General features: G+C 39.0%; 1 non-coding gene across 1 annotated transcript; it reads right to left on the bottom strand.

Moving 5' to 3' along the window:
• Window positions 1-8371: 8371 nt before the first annotated feature.
• Window positions 8372-8474, bottom strand: LOC138093573 (U6 spliceosomal RNA). The gene has a single exon (XR_011146118.1). It is a non-coding gene; the product is annotated as a U6 spliceosomal RNA (small nuclear RNA).
• Between the last annotated feature and the right edge of the window lie 1405 nt (window positions 8475-9879).

The raw sequence follows: 9879 nt of genomic DNA, 5'->3' as shown, positions 1-9879 counted from the left end.
CATGTATTGGCTCCATTTAACCAACTTTAAAGACATATTCTTTAAATATGTCTTTAACCCCACATCCAAGGAGCAGTGGCTGCAAAGGTGCAGGAGGGCCTAGAGGAGCTACTCCACGTTCAAGGTCAGGAGGGGCAGTGGTGAGCAGATACCCTACGTCCAAGGTAAGAGAAACCCAAGTAAGACGGTAGGTGTTGCAAGAGGGCATCAGAGGGCAGACACACTGAAATCATAATTACAGAAAACTAGTCAATCTAATCACACTAGGATTGTCTACAATGTCCACAGCCTTGTCTAACTCAATGAAACTAAGCAATGCCGTGTGGGGCCACCCAAGAAGAGTGGGTCTGGGGGAGAGGTCTGACAGAATGTGGTCCACTGGAGAAGGGAATGGCAAACCACTCAGTATTCTTGCCTTGAGAACCCCATGAACAGTATGAAAAGGCAAAATGATATGATACTGAAAGAGGAACTCCCCAGGTCAGTAGGTGCCCAATATGCTACTGGAGATCAGTGGAGAAATAACTCCAGAAAGAATGAAGGGATGAAGCCAAAGCAAAAACAATACCCAGTTGTGGATGTGACTGGTGATAGAAGCAAGATCCGATGCTGTAAAGAGCGATATTGCATAGGAACCTGGAATGTCAGGTCCATGAATCAAGGCAAATTGGGAGTGGTCAAACAGGAGATGGCAAGAGTGAATGTCAACATTCTAGGAATCAGTGAACTAAAATGGACTGGAATGGGTGAATTTAACTCAGATGACCATTATATCTACTACTGTGGGCAGGAATCCCTCAGAAGAAATGGAGTAGCCATCATGGTCAACAAAAGATTCTGAAATGCAATACTTGGATGCAATCTCAAAAACGACAGAATGATCTCTGTTTGTTTCCAAGGCAAACCATTCAAGATCACAGTAATCCTAGCCTATGCCCCAACCAGTAATGCTGAAGAAGCTGAAGTTGAATGGTTCCATGAAGACCTACAAGACCTTTTAGAACTAACACCCAAAAAATATGTCCTTTTCATTATAGGGGATAGGAATGCAAAAGTAGGAAGTCAAGAAAACCTGGAGTAACAGGCAAATTTGGTCTTAGAATATGGAATAAAGCAGGGCAGAGGGTAATAGAGTTTTGCCAAGAGAACGCACTGGTCACAGCAACACCCTTTTCCAACAACACAAGAGAAGACTCTACACATGGACATCACCTGATGGTCAACACCAAAACCAGATTGATTATATTTTTGCAGCCAAAGATGGAGAAGCTCTATACAGTCAGCAAAAACAAGACTGGGAGCAGACTGTGGCTCAGACCATGAGCTCCTTATTGTGAAATTCAGACTTAAATTGAAGAAAGAAGGGAAAAGCACTAGACCATTCAGGTATGACCTATCAAATCCCTTATGATTATACACTGGAAATAAGAAATAGATTTAAGGGACTAGATCTGATAGAGTGCCTGATGAACTATGGAATGAGGTTCATGACATTGTACAGGAGACAGGGATCAAGACCATCTCCATGGAAAAGAAATACAAAAAAGCAAAATGGCTGTCTGGGGAGGCCTTACAAATAGCTGTGAAAAGAAGAGAAGCAAAAAGCAAAGGAGAAAAGAAAAGATATAAGCATCTGAATGCAGAGTACCAAAGAATAACAAGAAGAGATAAGAAAGCCATCCTCAGCAATCAATGCAAAGAAATAGAGGAAAACAACAGAATGGGAAAGACTAGAGAACTCTTCAAGAAAATTAGAGATACCAAGGGAATATTTTATGCAAAGATGGCCTCGATAAAGGACAGAAATGATCTGGACCTAACAGAGGCAGAAGATATTAAGAAGATGTGGCAAGAATACATGGAAGAACTGTACAAAAAAGATCTTCATGACAAAGATAATCATGGGGGTATGATCAGTCACCTAGAGCCAGACATCCTAGAATGTGAAGTCAAATGGGCCATAGAAAGCATCACTATTAACAAAGCTAATGGAGGTGATGGAATTCTAGTGGAGCTATTTCAAATGCTGAAAGATGATGCTCTGAAAGTGCTGCACTCAATATGCCAGCAAATTTGGAAAACTCAGCAGTGGCCACAGGACTGGAAAAGGTCAGTTTTCATTCCAATCCCAAAAAAAGGCAATGCCAAAGAATGCTCAAACTACAGCGCAGTTGCACTCATCTCACACACCAGTAAAGTAATGCTCAAATATTCCAAACCAGGCTTCAGCAATACATGAACCGTGAACTTCCAGATGTTCAGGCTGGTTTTAGAAAAGGCAGAGGAACCACAGATCTAATTGCCAACATCTGCTGGATCATAGAAAAAGCAAAAGAGTTCCAGAAAAACATCTATTTCTGCTTTATTGACTATCCCAAAGCCTTTGATTGTGTGGATCACAATAAACTGTGGAAAAATCTGAAAAAGATGGGAATACCAGACCACCTGACCTGCCTCTTGAGAAACCTATATGCAGGTCAGGAAGCAACAGTTAGAACTGGACATGAAACAACAGACTGGTTCCAAATAGGAAAAGGAGTATGTCAAAGCTGTATATTGTCACCCTGCTTATTTAACTTATATGCAGAGTACATCATGAGAAAGGCTGGGCTGGAAGAAGCACAAGCTGGAATCAAGATTGCCAGGAGAAATATCAATAACCTCAGATATGCAGATGACACTACCCTTATGGCAGAAAGTGAAGAGGAACTAAAAAGGCTCTTGATGAAAGTGAAAGGAGAGTGGAACATTTAGCTTAAAGCTCAACATTCAGAAAACGAAGATCATGGCATCTGTTCCCATCACTTCATGCAAATAGATGGGGAAATAGTGGAAACAGTGTCAGATTTTATTTTCTGGGCTCCAAAATCACTGCAAATGGTGACGGCAGCCATGAAATTAAAAGATGCTTACTCCTTGGAAGAAAAGTTATGACCAACCTAGAAGGCATATTGAAAAGCAGAGACATTACTTTGCCAACAAAGGTTCATCTAGTTAAGGCTATGGTTTTTCCAATGGCCATGTATGGATGTGAGAGTTGGACTGTGAAGAAACCTGAGCGCTGAAGAATTGATGCTTTTGAACTGTGGTGCTGGAGACGACTCTTGAGAGTCCCTTGGACTGCAAGGAGATCCAACCAGTCCATTCTCAAGGAGATCAGATCTGGGTGTTCTTTGGAATGAATGATGCTAAAGCTGAAACTCCAATACTTTGGCCACCTCATGCGAAGAGTTGACTCTTTTGAAAAGACTGGTGCTGGGAGGGATTGGGGGCAGGAGGAAAAGGTGATGACAGAGGATGAGAAGGCTGGATGCCATCACCACTCGATGGACATGAGTCTGAGTGAATTCCGGAGATGGTGATGAACAGGGAGGCCTGGCGTGCTGCAATTCATGGGGTCACAAAGAGTAGCACATGACTAAGCGACTGACCTGAGCTGAACTAAACTGAAAGACATATTCAGGGAATTAGTCAATTTCTACGTGATATAGATCTGCTACTCCTGCTGCTGCTAAGTCACTTCAGTCATGTCCGACTCTTTTGGACCCCACAGACTGCAGCCCACCAGGCTCCCCCATCCCTGGGATTCTCCCGGCAAGAACACTGGAGTGGGTTGCCATTTCCTTCTCCAATGCATGAAAGTGAAAAGTGAAAGGGAAGTCGCTCAGTCGTGTCTGACTCTTAGCGACCCCATGGACTGCAGCCTAACCAGGCTCCTTGGTCCATGGGATTTTCCAGGCTAGAGTACCAGAGTGGGTTGCCATTGTCTTCTCCAATATAGATCTATAAAATATGAAATATTTTCTTTGCTTTACTTTCCTGAGTTAAATACTACAGGTTCACTCTTGTGAAAAAATATACATCCATAATTATTATATGGAAATAGCACAGAGTACCATACGGGTAATAATTCCAAGTATTGGGAATTCTCTGCTAACCATGAGTAAATTCCATAGGTAAATGCAATACCCAACGTTACTAGACCTCATCTCACATGGTTACAGAATCTGTACCTCGGTTCAATTCAATTTAGTCACTCCGTCTTGTCCAACTCTCTGTGACCCCATGGACTGCAGCACACCAGGCTTCCCTGTCCATCACCAACTCCAGAAGCTTGCTCAAACTTATGTCAATCGACTTGGTGATGTCATTTAACCATCTCATCCTCTATCATCCTTTTCTCTTTCTGCCTTCAGTCTTTCCCAGCATCAGGGTCTTTTCAAATTAGTCAGTTCTTTGCACCAGGTGGCCAAAGTGTTGGAGTTTCAGCTTCAACATCAGTCCTTCTAATGAACATTCAAGACTGATCTTCTTTGGGATGAACTGGTTGGATCTCCTTGCAGTCCAAGGGACTCTCAAGAGTCTTCTCCGACACCAGTCCAAAAGCATCAATTCTTCAGCCCTCTGCTTTCTTTATAGTCCAACTCTCACATCCATACGTGACAGTTGCAAAAACCATAGCTTTGACTAGATGGACCTTTGTTGGCAAAGTAATGCCTCTGCTTTTTAATATGCTAGGTTGGTCATAGCTTTTCTTCCAAGGAGCAGGAGTCTTTTAACTGCATGGCTACAGTTACCATCTGCAGTGATTTTGGAGCCCAAAATAATAGAGTCTGTCACTGTTTCCACTGTTTCCCTATTTGCCATGAAGTGAAGGGACCAGATGCCATGACCTTAGTTTTCTGAATGTTGAGTTTTAAGCCAGCTTTTTCACTCTCCTCTTTCAATTTCATCATGAGGTTCTTTAGTTCTTCTTTGCTTTCTGACATAAGTGTGGACTCATCTTCATATCTGAGGTTATTGATATTTCTCCTGGCAATCCTGATTTCAATCTGTACCTAGTTGAATAGATGGAGTCAAATATATCATGGACACTAAAGAAATATTTGTTGAATTGAACTGAAGTAACTCAGGATTCCTTTTTTTATTTTTTTCTTCTCTGGTGATTCTCAGTGCTGAAAATGTATATTCAGAGCAAGAAAACAAGGGTAGTGTGTGATGTATAGATTGACCTCAGTGAGTTATGTTGAATAAGGCACTGTTGCTTTTCATGAACACGATTGAAAACTTCCCCAATAGAAACTCTGAAAATGCAATAACTGAAGAACAAAGATGCCAAACTTGAATATAACCAGAGACTTTATGATTCCAAGAGATTATCTGCACTCTAAAATTTTATTTATCCATCACCATAATCCTCTAAATTGAAGGAACAAGATAATGAATAATGTTTAAGAAAATGTTGAGTTTTGCATAGAGTACTAAAGGATATGAAACACAATTCACATATCAGAATGAAAGTGAAAATGAAAATTCTTGCTAATGTAAGACCCTAACTGAGCAGGATTTAAAATAGATTGCTCTTGCAAAGTATATAGTCAAATTGGAAATATTGCCAAAAGATTTTTATATTTCCCTATGATTATACTGAGTAGTATCACTTATAGGAATTTATCCTAAAAATTATTTAGGACATTTTACAAAGATCTTCCTAACAGCAGGATATTAAAAGCAACCTAAATTATAAATAATAGATTATTTATCTCTATGTAATCTTATAACAGTTAGAGTCACTATAATTAAATGTACAAATAGATACTAAATGAAAAGCAATATTTTAATGTAGTTATAAGATTATAAAGATAAAACAATGTCTACCATTGCTTAGGCAGTAGAGATATGGGAATTTTCATATACTATATCTATAACCAGAAAAAATGTATGATAAAAATATTGGTTTGTAGTGCAAACCAAATTGCATAAGAAATGTACCAACCAAAAGCGTAGCTGTATTTTTGAGATATGAACTCAATGAGACCAAGATTTTCATTGTATTCATCTTTGTTTCCTAGCACTGTGCTCAGCCCATAGGAGATGATTAATAAATGTTGCTTGAATGAACATAATCTATTGATCAATCAAAGATAAAATGGGGCTCTCAGTTCTCTCTCCTGAAATTGTGCAGAATTCCAATGATTATAATAGCTTTTCTTGTTTCAGTAGTGCTACCATTTCACAGGTCTTCCCTCCTCTTTAGCGGGGGAAAAGAACCACTATGGCCCTCCAACTCTTGCTTATTTAAGTTTAATTCATCCAAAATATAAAACAATGCATTTCATCTGGGTCTAATTTCATTTCAGAAATGATATTTTGTAAAAATGCAATCTCAGTCAAGAAAGAACAGAAATATTTTTATTATATTGAATTTACCATTACAGATTCATCTCTTCTGCTACCATTACTAAAAATATATTAGCAATCATAGTCTGTACATCTACATAACCTCATGACCTTAAATACTAATTTGAAAAATCTATTCAGTCACTTAGTCATGTCCAGCTCTTTGTGACCATGTGGACTGTAGCCTGCCAGGCTCTTCTGTCTATGGAATGTTCAAGGCAAGCAAATTGGAGTGGGTTTCTATTTCCTTCTCCAGAGGATCAAATGTTGGTCTCTTTCATCTCCTGCATTGACTGACAGAGTCTTTACCACTGTGCCTCCTGAGAATACCATTTATATTCAGCAAAATTATGTATGTAGAAGGATTTCCCTTTGAGAAATATATTTTAATAACATTTATCACCTTGTAATACTTTTCTTTCAAAAGAGATTGCTTATTCATTACTTCTACAATTTGACATTGTCTCCAAGAACAAAAGGAAACATGAATGCAATTTATGGATAATAATAAGAAAGGGAAATTAACCTCACTATATCTAAATTATCACAGAGGCTGCTTTTCCTGCAGGAGCCCCTATCATTATGAAAACCACACCTCTTACTTGCAGGCACAGGGGGATGTCCACCAAAGCACAATTTAAATTAAGAAGCTCTGTGTGATAAACAAAGGCCTGTAGATGAAATACACCCAGTGCTCCAAGTTATTGAAGAAATGTATGAGGGTTTCCTCAATGGTTCTGCAGCTAAAGAACCCACCTGCATGCAGGAGACAGTCACAAGAGATTTGGGTTCAATCCTTGGGTCAGGAAGATCCCCTGGAGGAAGAAACGGCAACCCACTCCAGTAATCTTGCCTAGAGAATCCCATGGACAGAGGAGCCTGGGAACAGAAGCTACATACAATCCAAAAGGTCACAAAGAGTGAGATAAGACTAAGCATGCATGCAGATGCAAGTGTTTACCTTGATGTGTCAATGTCTTCAAAGAGACAAAGGCATAAGGAAACAATTCTTACAGTGCAGGATACAGCTTTCTTTGATGACTGATTCTGTAAGCTCTGTATCATCCACAGGGATTTTCAAGAAAAGAGGAGAAAAATAGCTACTCTTTTGAGAAAAGAACTGTCCCCTTTTCTTGTTAGTTTCAAAGATATAGGAGAAAAAATAAGTGGAATAAGTTTTTTTTGGCTCACTGTGGCACTCAAAGCTCTCTGTGTGTCAGAATCTTTTTATCTTTTACATTTATTCTTAAAAACAAGAATTGAAATTTTATCAGCTTGGGGCATAGAATCTGCAAATTAAAAATGTATAGTATTTAAAACTTTATATATTCTTCAAGTGTGAAGGAAGTTCCTCTTTTATATCTCTAATCATGAAAGAACAGAAGATTTTAAGTTCAAGAAGTCAGTATTATTGTACCCTATATTGCATTGTATTTCAAAACTTTCTAATTTAGTTATTTATTCATTTCTTTACTCAACAGATTTTTACAGAAGGCCAATATACATTCTGAAAGCTATTCTTTACTGGGGATACAATAGTTTTTAAAAATTCTTGCTCTTATGGATTTTACATGGTGAAGTGAAAGTGTTGGTCATTCAATTGTATCCGACTCTTTCAGACCCCATGGACTGTAGCCCATCAGGATCCTCTGCCCGTGGAATTCTCCAGGCAAGGATACTGGAGTGGGTTGCCATTCCCTGCTCCAGGGGATATTCCTGACCCTGGTCTTGGTGATTGAACCTCGGTCTCCTGCACTGCAGGCAAATTCTTTACCATTTGAACCACCAGGGAAGCTTGCTCTTATCTATTTTACATGGTATATTTTAAAATAACATAAAAATAAGTTAATTACGTAGCTGTTAGAAGCAAGCACTATTTTTTTAAAAAACAGGAACAAACCAGAGAGCCAAGAAATAGATCCACATAGTCAACTGATCTTTGTCAAAGAAACAAAGGCAAAACAATGAAGCAAAAATAGTCTTTTCACCAAATGTTGCTGCAACAACTGGACATCCACATGCAAAAAAATAAAAGAAAATGAACCTAGATACAAATATTACACCCTCCACAAGAATTAACTCAAAATGGATAACAGATCTAAATGTAAAACCCCAAACTGTAAAACCCCTAGAAGATTGCATAAGAAGAAACCTACATGAACTTTGGAATGGTAATGACTTTTTAATTTTCTCAAACATGGAATGCTTCATGAATTTGCGTGTCGTCCTGGAGCAAGGGCCATGCTAATCTTCTTCAGATCATTTCAGTTTTAGTACATGTGCTGCCAAAGCAAGCATGGCAATAGCTTTTAGATCCAATGCCAAAAGCACAACCCATGAAAGAAACTGATAAGCTGGACTTCATCAAAATTTAAAAATTCTGCTCTCTGAAAGACATTATCAAGAAAATAAGACAAACCACAGACTGGGAAAAAGATACTTGCAGAAACCACATCTGACAAAGAACTATTATCAAAATAGACAAAGAACTTCTAAAACTCAACAGTAAGAAAACAAACGGGCTTCCCCTGGTGGCTCAGACAGTAAAGAATCTGCCTGTAAAGCAGGAAACCCCAGTTCAACCCCTGGGTTGGGAAGATCCCCTGTAGGAGGGCATGGTAACCCACTCCAGTACTCTTGCCTGGAGAGTTCCCTGGACAGAGGAATTGTGGGCTACAGTCCATAGGGCAGCAAAGAGTTGGACACAACTGAGTAACTAATATTTTCACTTTCAAGAAAACAACAATGTGATTAAAAACAAAATGAGCCAAAGCCCCTAACAGAAAACTTACTAAAGAAGACATACAGATGGCAAATGAGCGTACAGAAAGGTGCTCTACATCATATGTCATGAGGAAAACGCAAATTAAAACAACAATGAAATATCACTACACACCTATTAGGATGGCCCAGAACATTGAAAACACCAAATGCTGGAGAGGATACAGAACAGAACTCTCATTCACTGCTGGTGGGAAAGCAAAATAGTTCAGATACTTTGGAATACAATTTGTCAGTTTCTGACAAAAAGTACACATTTTCTTACTGTATGATTCAACAATCACACTGCTTGGTATTTACCCAAAGGACTTAAAACATGTCCACACAAAATGTGCATTTAGATGTTTACAGCAGCTTTATTCATAATTGCCAAAATGTGGAAGCAATCAAGATGTCCTTTAGTAGGTGAACAGATAAAGAAACTGTGGTACATTCAGACAATGGAATATTATTAAACACACAAAAAGGAAATGAGCTATCAAACAATGAGAAGACAGGGAGATAACGCCAATGCATGTTACTAAATGAAGGAAGTGAATGTGAAAATGTTACATATTGTATGATGCCAACCATATGATATTTTGGAAAAAGGAAAACTATGGAAACAGTAAAAAACTTCACGGGTTGATGGAGAAGAAGACTGTGATGAATCTATAGCATAGGGAAGATTTATAGCGCAGTGAAAATAACCTATGTGATACCATAATGATAGGTACATGTTATTATGCATGCATGCTAAGTCACTTCAGTTGTGTCTTACTCTTTATGGCCCTATGGACTGTAGCCCACCAGGCTCTTCTGTCCGTGGGATTCTCCAGGCAAGAATACTGGAGCTCCTCCAGGGGATCTTCCTGACCCAGGGATCGAACCACATCTCTTATGTCTCCTGCATTAGCAGGAAGGTTCTATAGACTAGTG

The sequence above is a fragment of the Capricornis sumatraensis genome, chromosome 1, assembly GCF_032405125.1.
Source record: "Capricornis sumatraensis isolate serow.1 chromosome 1, serow.2, whole genome shotgun sequence".
NCBI classification, from domain to species: domain Eukaryota; kingdom Metazoa; phylum Chordata; class Mammalia; order Artiodactyla; family Bovidae; genus Capricornis; species Capricornis sumatraensis.
This window is presented reverse-complemented; position numbering and strand designations above follow the sequence as displayed.